This window comes from Gavialis gangeticus, unplaced genomic scaffold (genome assembly GCF_001723915.1).
Source record: "Gavialis gangeticus isolate Ggan-Ray unplaced genomic scaffold, GavGan_comp1, whole genome shotgun sequence".
Taxonomy (NCBI): Eukaryota; Metazoa; Chordata; order Crocodylia; family Gavialidae; genus Gavialis; species Gavialis gangeticus.
The window spans coordinates 97,961,313-97,969,943 of NW_017729022.1; the positions used below are offsets into that span (position 1 = coordinate 97,961,313).

An 8,631-nucleotide genomic window follows, 5' to 3' on the forward strand; every position below is an offset into this window, starting at 1 on the left:
TCTAGGGCTGCTGCCTTGCTACAGGCCTTTGCCACCTTGCGCAGCCTTTGCCACCTTGTTAAATTCAGCTCAGTTGGACCTGGGGACTCTGCCTTTGGGGGTCTCCCTGAATTGGTGATTAAGGTATATGTTTCACTAGCTTTGATCCCCAAAGACTCATCTTTGTTGAGGTTTCACTTCCAGTGATTAGCCTTCCAAGCCATCACTCCATTATTAGCTTTGAACTTATGTCATCCCTTCCTCAAGTCTCAGTTAAGGTCCCAAGCGAAAAAGGAACCTGGTGGTCTCACTTTTGTTCCATTTGTACACATCTAATCTACCAAAACATTAACTCAGAAGTTCCTACCCCACTTATAAGAGCCCTAGACCACCCATGGGTGCCACTCATTTGACTGGAAGGGCAAGAAAAGAACTGTGCAGGGAATAAGCGATTAGTACGGGGTGCATGGAGGTGCACGGGCCCCCCGACAGGGCCAGTGCCCCCCCGACAGCCGACACTGATGCTGTCAGTAGGGCTGGTGCCCCCCGATAGGGCTGCCACCATCAGTGGCTTCTGCAGGTGCCCCCCCAGATTCAGGAGGCACCAGTCACTCACGGTACAGGGAAACTAATGAAGCAACTGCATCACTGAGACAGGAGAGATGAACTATCGAGTGTCTATTGAGTGATCTTGGGATGTTGGTTCATAAAACAGAAATAAAATGTTACAGAAAACTGTTCTCATGACAAATGCCTTTTCTGGAGATGCTCTATAAAAGATTAATTTAAACCAGTGCACCCTTTGCAAAGAGTGTCATGTTAGACCTCGACTCCATGGGATACCCAATGACTAGGGAGACAACAGATCGATGCCACCACGCATCACCTGCACACATTGCTTGTCAAGAGCATTATTCAAAATGGAGACAGCTTTGGGCCAGCTCCAACAAACCGGGGAGCTACCACGAACATTAGTTCTTTCCATATTTATACACCTTGGTTTATGCTCATTAACATTTACTCCACCTTTGTCCCTCCTTTGTTCCACCCTTATTTCCTCCTATTTTAAGCTCTGCCTCTGTTTACTGTTTACTTCATAAGCATTTCACTTATTTGCATGTCGTTTTGCTATGAGCACATGCCTAAAACCCTGATCTCCACTTCTTTTGGTCACTCACGTTTTCTTGCTGATTTCTTCACCATCTCCAAGGTCTTGCTTCTGCTTTATCTCCTGACGATAGCCATTGGTCTGCACCCTGTTCTTCTTACACAGTGAGCTATATATCTTACAACAGTACTATATTCTAGGGAAAATGCTTGCCTAAGTGTCTTACAATGTTACTTTTAACGTACCATTCTGCCTTGTAGTTAGCAGCTTTTCTAGGCCACAGGTTATAGCCTTTTATTCAGCTACAAATCCAATGTTCCCCAAGATCCAAATACTGTCACTCTAACATGTCATATGCCTCACCTCCCATTCAGAATGGCACATTTTCTTCAAGTTTCTATTTAAGGAAACTACTTCATCATTACACTAAGCCACAGCTCAAAATATAATAGACTAGCATGGCTGATGACTATGCGAGGTTCTAAGCTGTATTTGATGTATTTTGCTTCATGCAAAGCCAAGAGGTAGTAAAATAGCTATAATATTTTCTTCTTGATTGCAATTAACAAAGTGACTAATCTCAAGGAAGTTTATATAAGTGTCTACTTAGACCAAAATTTATGTTTCTGTAGTCCAGGTACACCCAGGGGGGTGTGCCCTGTCCTTCAATGACAGTGGTAGTGGTCAGGCAGGGTGCTGAGCAGCTTCCTCCCCTCTCTACAGAGCTAGGCTGAAACCAAGTACCTTACTATGTACAATTTATTACAAGAATAAATACAGACACAATATAAAACATAGAATATTTACAAGGCTTAACATATAATACTATATATAATATTCCACAATTCACATATAATACCAAAAATGAACCAAATAACTTACAACCTATACAACACAATTAACACATAGGGATATTAACCTATATAACCCAAGTAAATTAGCAATAATATTTCTTTAAATCTTCATAAATAATAATACCAATAAACACATTGAGGCATAAAAACATGTAAACCATATAAACCGCCTTAAAGAATACCCTTAGCTACATAGCCTGTAACACAATGACAACCTCAAAATAGGAAGTGCACTCAGCACCTCCCTGTGGGGTTTCCCTGAAGCCCCTCCCTTTAGGGACCTGGGACATGGACAAGCCCCTGCCACAATGGAGGGTGAGGTGGCAGACCTTTCTCACCCGTGTCAGTCCCCCTGCAGGGTCCGCTTCCCCAGTACCTCATGCTTCCTCTCTGGAGAAGTCAAGGCTCATCTCCTGGTGGCTGATCCCACAAGAGCCTCTCCCCAGTGGTGCTTTTGGCTCTCCTCGAAGGCGGGAGCCAAGCCCTTGCAGGCTCTGATTCCCTGGTCACACGCCGGGGGTTCTCCCCTTTCCCAGGTCCTGCTCTGGGCACCAGGGCTCTTTTAGTTAAAGGTGGAGCTGCACGGCAGGCCTCTGGTCACTTAGCCTAGGGCTGGGGCTAACATGAGCAGCCGTGAGCTTCTTCCAAGGCAGTTTCTCCGTATGCCAACCCACACACTGGGTGAGGCCTGAGCAGCTGCGAGCTGCTCCCAGGGCAGATTCTCCATGCACTGATCTGCGCACCGCTGAAGCTCAGGTGGGGTCCTGAGGACGGCCATCTCTGGAGCGCCTCTCTCCTTGCTGTCCCTCATCATCTCTCCCCAGCCTGCCAAGCAAGCTCCCCTTTTATACTCTTCAGGGGCTCCACCCCCCAAAGTTCTCCAGACCTGGCTGGCTCAGTTCTGATTCAAGTCCAGCTGCTCCTTGCCCCCTCCCTTCAGAAAAGTGCATGTATTGCTTCCCTTTGCTGTCTCCAGATTGGTGGACAAGTTCCACCAATCAAACAGCAGACCCTCAAGCCTGGGACTCTACCCAAACCCTGAAAAATGTAAGCCTGATACATTTCTGTTAACTGTTACCATTTAAGTGGAGGATTTCATAGCTCAGATATTTAAATTGGTGTTGGTGCTACAGTTGGAGCTCTCATAGATTGTACTTAGGTACCTGTATAATCTCCAAAGCTATAGAACCAAACACCTCTCAAGTATTTAGAAACAGAATCACAGAAACAATCTCCCTTTCTTCCTTGGCAGCTTCATAAGATTAGTAGCTTAAGGTTTGTTTGCATGTTTGTGCGTGGGTTTGAGTTCTTTGTCTGTGTGCATACAGGAAGAATTTAGCTTTGTTAATAAGAGAAAGTGAATTTGGCACTAAAGTGGTAAAGCTTATATTTCCTAGGAGACTCTACCAGACGTGCAGGCACTGGCTCAGTCAGTTGATCCATGTCCTGATGGTTTCCGTAGGTTTTACCCAGAGGGTCAAAGTGTGACCCAGACACCCTCTGCAACCTTGTGACTGTTACTCAACTGATCTGCAAAATGAGGCAAGTTATCGTCTCTCACTTGTTCTCCAGGGCTCAGCCACTACTTCCAGAACTTTTTTATGTGTGGAAGAGATTTGAAAAAAAACACACAAACTGCCCCCCCACACAGATGAATTGTCATCTTAAGGCAGAGGTAGACAACCTGTGGTGCACATACTGCAAGTAGAAGGGACAGCCTCTGTAACAGAGACTGGGGAGGGGACCTGCAGCACAATAGTAGATAGGACAGTAAGCAGAAAGCAAAGCAGCAGATCTGACAGGGAACACATGGCAGGGAGCAGAAAGCAAGATTGGGCAAGAAAAGCGGATCAGAGTGGCACTCAAGAAGGGCACAGGGTGTTAATTTGTGGCACCACCGCCAAAAAGGTTTGGTGCCACTGGCTTCAAGTATAACTCTGTCAGGGTAAATCTAGAACAGTATGTAATAGCTGGATTTAAAACCCTCACACTTTCCCTGCTTCAGGGTGGCTATCAATAAGCTGACTTACCATGTCCAAGTACAAGGTGAGATCCTAACTCATGTCTTATTTTTCTTCAGGTTAAAAGTTCAATAGCACTTTTCATCTTTGAGGAACTTCGGTACTGTCAATTCATTCATTCTTACAATATCTCCCTATGACAGCTAAATAATATTATCCTTATCTAACTTAAATTGCACAAAACAGCGAGGATAAATGAAATTCCCAGGACCTTAGGAAATATGAATGGCACGTGCCCCCAGTGGCTGGGGGTGCCCTGTTGCGCCAGCGGGAGTGAAGCGGTGGCGGCAGGAACCCAGCCACGGTAAGCAGGGAGCTCCTGCAGATGCTGCCGGCACTGTTGGTGGCAGGGGGTAGCGAGTGCTGACCATTGGTTGGCGATCAGCTGCAGACACCTCCGTCAGTGGCAGCGGTGGCCAGGGGTGATTATGGACTGCCCTCATATGCCGTCAGCAGTGCCAACGGCAGGATGGTGAGTGGTGACCGCCCATAGGGGGTGCAGGTGCACCTGCATGCACCCCCTATGCATCACCCCTGTTAGGAAAAGTTAGAGCACATTCAGTCCTGCATGGCAGCAGGAGCTACAGGTGCCTCATGCAACAGGACAGACAGAAAAGCTGTGGGGGGGGCGAGGTGGTACAAGAAAGCACATAGGGCAGGGGGCCACACATAGGGTGGTTGCTAGAAAGTCACACAGTTGGGGGAGGACAGGAACAAGGAAGCCCACACAGCAAGGGAGTGTGGGGAAGATTATGTGGTGGGGTGGGCACAGGGGAGGCCATATGCTGGCAGGGAGGGTGCATGGAAACCCATGTGGTGATGGAAACTGGGGGGGGGGCATTTAGGAGGGGGCACCCATGTGGTGGGGGAGGCCACATGACAGAGAAGTCCACAAGGCAGAGGCAAGTGCATGGGAGCGGTGGGGGGAGGAGAAGATGTGCAGCCCCTGGCTGCTGAAATCAGACACTCCTGTAGTAGGACAAGGGTCTTTTTGTGATCTTTTTTATTTCCCAGTATTTTTGGGAAAAACGTTGGACCAGCTTTTGAGCACAAAAAGTGCTTCTCTTCAGGTCTGGGAAAGACACAGGCTAAGCTAAATAACAGAAAAAACATTGCCTTATGTTTAACTTTACTGCTGTTAGTACCTTTGACAACAGCTTTATGATTTATTATAGTCTTACAGACAAAGCAAACAGCTACTGGGCAGGAAGAATTTCACATTTCTCTTTATTTTATGTGCCACCATCAGCTCTACCTGAAGCCAGACCAGACATTAGACAGGTGCCAAAAGTCGCATTTTTTAGTCACTATCTGTAAAGGCTGACTCAAAGTTACAGTGTGTATATTATCTGTCTGGAGATATTTGGGTAGAAATGCAAGCACATATTAAAAGGAAGGGTGTCAGCCCTGTGAATATCTTTAGGAACAAAGTTTGACAGGAGAATGGGCAAGGATTTCATTTCTGTAGCTATTTAGGATTTTTTATTTTATTGTATATATATATACTGCTACTACTCTTCATAAGAAAAAAATGATGCTTCCCTTTAACATCTACACATATCCAAAATACAGACTGTATGGAGCAAATCTTACAGTCCTTACTAAACAAAGCTGCCCTGGAGATAATGGAAGCAGTTTGAGTAGAGAGTGTAGGATTTGGCTCAGAATTTCTGATGGTAATGCTTGCTATTTCTTCAGTGTTATCCTCTGCTGCGTGCTACAGTTGGGATTGCAGGGTTACAGTCAGTCACTTCTTGTCTGCAGGGTGAGCTTCCCAGTCTGCAGGGAATATTGCTCCCTATGCACCAGAATAAGAATCTCTTTGCCCTTTCCCAGATATAGTTTTTGGGGTTTGTTATAAGATTTCCTTCTCCAGGGCACAAACAAGAGAACAAAGTACAAGAGGCTTTTTCAGAACACAAATAAGCACAGATTTTCTAATAGAAGCTAGACTATGCAGTCTCTTCCTTTCCATCTTGAGTCTAACAACCCCTCTCCCCCAGTCCCTCTCATCTTCCAGATAACTAGCAGCTGAGCCCTGAAACTGGATGCCAGCTGCAAAGGTTGTCAAGCATTTTCACCCCTGCCAGTCTGTTTTGCCACCCTGCTAACCTGGTAGAAAACTGGATTATGAGGTTAGGCTACTCAGATGACCTTGCTTCAAATGACTCAGGGTTGTTCTAAGAACTACGTATAATATACCACAAGGAAGAATCCAAGTTACAAATATATACCCACTGGAATAATATCTGTGCTTACCTAACACAACAGTCAAGAATCATAAAGAATTGTCCAGAATGGAAATATTATTACCTCTGTTTTACGATGGAGAAACTGAGTCTAAGTTAGCTAAATTCACCATTTCTTCACTGAAAGAGGGAACACAAGAATTTCATACCTTGACGGTTAAATATCTCTTACCATTTGCTGCCCATCAAGCACACCTCTGTTAAATGGAATTTATATTAAAGACTCTTATGATTAAGCAAGAGTCATTTCCATTCACTATTAATATAAGTTTAAATCAGCTCCCTGCAAGACAACTTAATTAAGTGACCCCGCTGATGAAGCAAATTATATACTTGTGTCCAACTTTGCAAGATATGCTGCTATATCCTGTGGTGCCTGAGGAACTGTTAAATGTGATTTTTCCAGGGTGATATCAAGGAATATTGACTGCAAGATCTGGGTCCTGACTGGCAAACAGCATGCAAGCAAGTAAGCAAGCTGTTACATCCATATCAAGCAACCATTTCAGTGGGACTGTGTTGGCACACTGATCCCCTGGCATGCTATCAATTGCAGTATCTGCCCCTGGCAGTCCAAGGGATGACCCAGGTGCATCTCCAGGTGATGATTTCCTCAACAACTACTCACCAATATTTCTATTTTCTTCTCTCTTTATTTTTCAAACCTTTTCTCCTCTCGCTGTACCATCTGTCTCTCTGATCCCCCTGTTGCTGACTGTCACACAACACCCCGCTGCCTCAGCTTCTGTTCCCATGTTGCTAAACATCTCTGGAGGCTATCCAAAGAGCACATGAACTTCCTGAGCTATCCTCCTTTAGTATTGCCATCTTGTATGCCAAGCAGCAATTTCTCCTCAGCCATGGTGCCTCACAGTGAAAAAGAATCCAAATAAATTAAGTCAAACTATGTCTTATCCAGCACCTTTCAGCCCTACTTCTTACTTTCAGTCCCCTGTTCCCTCTTTTTATTCCATTGCCTCTGTCTATAATGGGGTGAACAAAACACCTGGGTCTTCACTTTTCAGAAGTCTGGGAAAGTTTAGACCTGGAAATGAACTTTGAGCTGATCTTAAACAGGAAATAGATTTATCAAGTAACTCAGCTGGTTTCTGGGGAATCTTCAGAGGCAGAGTGGAAAGGAGCATGCTTTAGGGTCAAGGTTGTGGAGCTGATCTGTGGAAGCTACTCTATTGCTACATGTTCAAGTAGTTTCCATAGCTTCCCTGGGCCCTTTTATGGGATAAAGAAAGAATTATTATATATCCTCTTAGATCCTCTGATCCTAAGACCCAACTGATTCTCATAACTGACTGCATGGGAAACCTTCACTGACATGGGCTTTAACCTATACAGGAAGTAAGTGTTCCTTTCACAGCCTCCTAAAATTTGTTTCCCACTGATGTCCCACAGAACTGCTCCAATTTCAGTGCCAGAGAAAAAAAGCAAAATTTACCTCATGGCCCAGTTTCCAAACTGGACCCCCCTCCCAAAAGCCCAAACCAAAACAAACAAGCCCCCGCCCCCTGCCATGGTTGCCATTTTAATCTTGTAAAATGAGCAATTGCACATGCAGAGAAAGCAGACAACCTGCAGGTCAGAATGATTCCCTTTGGATAAGAGGAAAAGTGTCCACAGCTAAAGCCCACATCCACTAAATGCCACTGAAATCTCACATCTGCAGGCCAGATCCAATGGATTAATGGGCCAGATACAGCCTGTGGCTCGTAAATTGCCAAACCCTGCCTTACAATATGCTCATCATGAAAGGATTATATCTTTGGCATGGCCTACACTTAAATTGTTGCCAGCATACCTCTGTTAGGAGAGTCTGGGGAAGGACAGAAACAAATACTTTTTTTTTCAGCATAGCTATTCCAGAAAAAGCCTTAATATACATGCACTTATAGTATCACAAAAAAGTACGGCTGAAAGGGACCTCCAGAGGTCAGCTAGTCCAACACCCTGGCTCAGGCAGGATCACCCTTATCCAAACCATACCCCAAAAATCCTTGTCTAACTTATTACTAAAGCCAGCAAAAGACCCTTTTGCCGATCTAGCTCATATTGTTCTGGGAACTGATGTTATACTGGCAAATGATATACATGCTAGAATAAGCTGCATCTCCCCTAGGAGGTTTTTTTAGGAAATCTATAGCACATCTGTACTGATAAACCCTTTCCAGTGGAGACAAGGCCTTTCTCTATTTTTCACAGCATTGAAAACACCACCACTCACACAACCCCAGCATCTGTATCTCACTGGCAGACACACCTATGAATACACACACGTGTGTGCTGCTCTAGATCCCCCCACATGCAACACAGCAAAGCTCAAACCTGACCCTCCTACCCCCACAGGCCCAGAACCAGGACCCCAGCCCAATGCCCCCGATTGGACCCCCCAGCCCTGCCCTGCCCCA

At 45.2% G+C, this 8,631-nt stretch overlaps 1 long non-coding RNA gene across 1 annotated transcript in view; it reads left to right on the plus strand.

Annotated features, from left to right (window-relative positions):
- The window catches only part of LOC109296309, a 51,964-nt gene that overhangs the window by 34,139 nt on the left and 9,194 nt on the right, over positions 1–8,631 (plus strand). Inside the window, exon 2 of the long non-coding RNA XR_002096951.1 lies at positions 6,618–6,680. This is a non-coding gene — a long non-coding RNA (uncharacterized LOC109296309). The remainder of the gene's footprint in view (positions 1–6,617; positions 6,681–8,631) is intronic.